Source organism: Pinus tabuliformis, chromosome 5_1, assembly GCF_031772625.1.
Source record: "Pinus tabuliformis cultivar Carrire ecotype Pingquan chromosome 5_1, CPIR1, whole genome shotgun sequence".
NCBI classification, from domain to species: Eukaryota; Viridiplantae; Streptophyta; class Pinopsida; order Pinales; family Pinaceae; genus Pinus; species Pinus tabuliformis.
The window spans coordinates 549,283,779-549,288,489 of NC_142305.1; the positions used below are offsets into that span (position 1 = coordinate 549,283,779).

Here is a 4,711-nt window from a genome sequence, read left to right on the forward strand (position 1 = left end):
TTCATTATCCAATAATGGCTCAATGTTTGATCCTACTCTCCTATATTTGAAGACATTTAAACATCCTCTAATACTGTGACAAAATGAGATAGAGAAATGACACACTAGAATATTTTAAAAAATAAGTTGAACAACCCAAAAAATGGTTAACCTTGAAGATGATTAGTCTAGAGCATTTTATCTTCATTATCCATTGATTCATAACATAGATATATACACATAAATTCTTGTAGAGAAATATTTAGGAAAGATGTAGATAAGATATATCTAGAACAAGACCAAGTGAATACTTATAGAACTAACTCTTCTTTTATAGAGCTCTCTATAAGAAAATTGTAAATGAGAATGAATTATATATTATCTAATTTTTACTAGTGCTATTGTGATTAAAGTGTTTGTATTAATAGGTGGTTGAATTACCAACCCACCTAAATTTTCATTAGGATGATAAAAAGGTTATAGTATTTTTGAAATTCTATTCTTGTTTGTAAAATCAAATGGGTGTTCCATTCTTTTATTTAAGTATTTTTCTTTCAACCATGTCTATGTGTATGAATTTTATTTTGTTATTTTTGTGATTTTAATGCTATTACTATAATGGTAAACAACTATACATTATTATCTTACCAATTCCTTAAATCTTATTTCATTTGCAAATATATTTGTTAAATAATATATGTTTAATTAAAAGTTAAGGAAATAATAATCTTTTTTTAGATGTGGTGGTGGTTGTATCTATAATAATGCTATTTGGTTTTGTATCAAGCAACTAACATCACAAAAAGGAAACCTTTTCCCAATGTGAGTTAATAGGCTAGTTTCACTCTTATTCTCTTTTTCATGTTGACAGATTGTCTTCACTCTTGTACCACTCTAGATAGTTGGCATGCGATTGATGGGAATTCATGAACATAGTTGTAAAAATGTGTTGGCATGTATAATTAGTTCAATTATATTGTAGTTCCCATAATACTTACTTATGGGTCACTATCAATGAATGGTAATAATATATTTATGCATGCCATTGAATTTAACCTTTACAATGATGTAGACTATATCTTGAATACTTACTCTTCTACTCCAATATTATAGTTGTAATAGTTCTTAATTTATTCCGTGAGTTGTGTGTCATATAAATTGAGTTTCAATACCAAAATTCTTCTCTTAATATTTCTATACACTACCTTTTCACACATGCTTGCATTAATAACTATTTTAGTTACTTGTTTTACACACATTCAAGATAAATAGAGTCTCCTACAAAACCATTACCTACATTATTGAGAAACTCATCATTCTTTTCTCTATCCATACTCTTGAATGTTTTTATGCAACACAATTTTCAAAATAGATTTTGATCCACTTGTTTATTTAAATGTTATTCTCCTTAAATTCTTATGTCTTCATGATCCTTTCCACATTAGTATTCCATCCATGTTTTCTAGCATTGAAGGGAACAAAAACTTGACAACATAAGGGCATATGACATCATTGTTCAAGTTTGTCATCAAGAACCTTCTTAAGAGCATGGTTTAGTAACACCTACATATAGTTTATTTCTTTATGCTTTATAGACATACTTTGTCCTTCTTACACATCATTGTGAACCTCATTTTCTTGTACTTTCTAAAATAGTTTTTTTTTCTATCTTCATAAATATGCTGTAACTATGCACCTTGCATTATAGGGAATATTTCTTTTAATTTGTTAGCATGATTTTAAATCTTAGAATGAGATAATGTTTCTCAAATAATTACTCTTATTTGAGATTATGATCATAAAGCTTAGTTATGTTCTTGAAGCAATACTTCAATATTAGACTATTATCAACTTAACATGTAATACATGCCAAGTTATTTCATTAAATATTCATGGAAGTTGATCATGAAAATAAGCTTATATTTTAGTTTTGATACCAAATTGTTGGATTGCAAATTTATAGAACTAAATAATGACCATAGACTTTGGATTAGTTGCTATTATGATAGTTACTTAGTATGTATTCTAAATGTATCTCAATTCATATATTTTCTCTTCATAATATAGAAGATATATTTTTTTCACTTGCATTTAACATTATGTTAATTTCTTGTTAGGTGTGGCTTTCATATGGATAGAAATTATGTAATGAAAACTTTTAGACCATTTCTATGACTAGAGTCTACATGTGTTCACAATTGAATTTGTTTTTCTTGATGGTGCTCATTGTGTAGTTTATTTGTAATAATAAGACTAATTCTTGTGTATATGCTTTGGACCATGTTGTGTTATGGAGCTTTTCAAATGTAGTTTAAATCTACATTTTGAGTTGTGTTATGGAGCTTTTCAAATGTAGCTTAAATCTACATTATTAATTTAGTGTACTATTTCCTAAAATAATGAAAACATTGTCTTCACTTAAATTTCTCATAATTGTAACATTTCTATAAATTATTTCTCTCAATTGCACAATTGTATTTATATTTAAGTATCTCCTAAATAAATGACTTATTTAAACTATGCCATTCTATTGATAATTAATTGGTTTTATAGGTTAAAAAGAATAATGATTTTGTTTTTAAAATTAAACATGCATTCCTCAATCTCATTTTAATTTATCTTTTTTTATATTCTAATTTCAGTAATACGACCTGAATTGAGTTAATAAATAACCATGCTAACACATTTAATATGATTTTACGTTGGTAGATAGTTTAGATTAAATTTATAACTTAACTGTTCACACAATTTCATAATTCTAAAATAAATATTTATGATATAAGTTATTTTACAATTTAGGCATCTTCACCATAATGTCTAATTTAATAAATAATTACTATCACAAACAAAGTTGCTTTGAGCACAACTGTCATAAATGTTATGAAGCATTCACTAGATTCGGCACGCAGAAACTGTCCTTCCCAGAAGCGAGGTAGGGACTTTTCAACACAGGATGCTCTGATTGCTATAGATATATGCTCAATGAAACACGGGTCATGATTGTGTTTTCTTCTTATTAAATCTCATTTATATTGGCTTTAGTTGTTAGTAGAAGAAATAATGAACATAGTGTTGTAGAGCCGATGAGAGATCTTCTTGTCCTGTCCAACTCATTTATCGTAAAGATGTATATGTACTAGGTATCTTTGATGAGGGCCCTTGTGTTCGCCTTTTTGGGGTCATATGAAGATGTTAATGATCGACTGGAATTTAGCTACTTTTTAGGTTTAAGATTAGAGCCAAATCCTCTTAGGTCTCCTAACAGCTTTTCAGGTTTCGGACTATTCTCTTCCTGTCTGAGTTCTTTCTGGTCGTCCAGTTTTCGATTGCTGGCCGGATTTCTATTGGGTTACTACTAGAGGCACGTTTGCAGAAAATTAGGTATCCAGCGCACGGAGACTTTAATCATGGTTTAAGAAATGTACTGGGAAAGTCTAACCTAAAAAGCCGTGAATGTTTAGATTAACCTCAAAACCCATAAATGTTTAGATATAAGTAGAGGCTGATCAGTGGAGATGAAAAGGAAAGTGGGCAACCATATCTTTCGATGCGAAACCCATCTAGCTGCTCAGCCAAAGGAAACCATCGATTCTCTTAGGTTACAAACATATGCAGGAGTGAAGGAAATCTTGCTCACAGATCAAATGAAATCTATTTTGGTAGATCTGACATCAGCGAGACAAGAAAGTATTCCAATTCAAACTCAGCCAGTAAAATCTGTGGGTAAGATGAGACCGTCCGAAGAACAGCACATAGAAGCTACCCTAAAAGGAGCAGATGCCTCATTTAGGAACGGTGTGCGTTATGCAGAGTGCCGAAAGAATCACGCTGCCAGCATTGGTGACTATGCGGTCGATGGTTCCGGAGAAGTTTTAGCCAGTGGCGAAGAGGGAACTGCTGCAGCCATGAAATGTGCAGCGTGCAATTGTCACTGCGGCTTTCACAGACGGGAAGTTGAGAACAAGACACTGCGCGGTTAAAATCCGAAACAAAGATGATCATCTGCCAATCCGAGGTAAGGGTATCCAGTTCTGTCTCAGGTAGAGTATTGTTCTAGCCAGTAGATGATTAAATGGTTTAATATTTGTCTGTTGTTTTATGGAGAAATTTCGTTGTCAGTGCTTGAAAGTTGAAACTAGTTCTGTGTACAAGGAAGTATATCTCCTGCATAAATTTCCAGCTGAATGGAACCAGTTTGACCATTTCCGTCTGAATAAATAACTATCGAACAAGCTAGCTTTGTTCATATATGTCGGTGATCAAGAACAAAAATGTATTCTGTGCTTAGGTTAACCATTTGTCAATTTTAAGGTATTTAATGGCTTGCTAGATCATCGGATCGGATACTTCTCAGACTAGTACGTAGTAGGCACCTGCCGAGAAATGAATTTGAAGATAGATCTAGGAACAGTACTGACATAGGAAAACTGTTGTTGACAAGAGTGTGCGTTTCACTATCACAAATCGCGTGATAGAAACGGCGAATGCCTCGGCGGAATTCCACTCAGTATCCTCTTGTAGGGTTCTTGACCGCTATATTGGAAAAAACAGAATATATTTCTCTGTTTTTTCCATAAATTTGGGAAAAATTAAAATGCTAAAGAATGGAAGTTTGTACAAAAGATTCCTACAACATAGCGGCCCGTTATTGTCTCTACTTGCGTTGTAGCCATGTACTGTCTAAATACAGGTTGTAAGCTGTAAAGCATCTTTCACGGTAGTTACTCGCATA

The 4,711-nt window shown here is 31.9% G+C and overlaps 1 pseudogene; it reads left to right on the forward strand.

The window, feature by feature from the left end:
* Positions 1-3,316: 3,316 nt before the first annotated feature.
* Positions 3,317-3,988, forward strand: LOC149165969 (mini zinc finger protein 2 pseudogene; annotated as a pseudogene).
* The last annotated feature ends 723 nt before the right edge of the window (positions 3,989-4,711 follow it).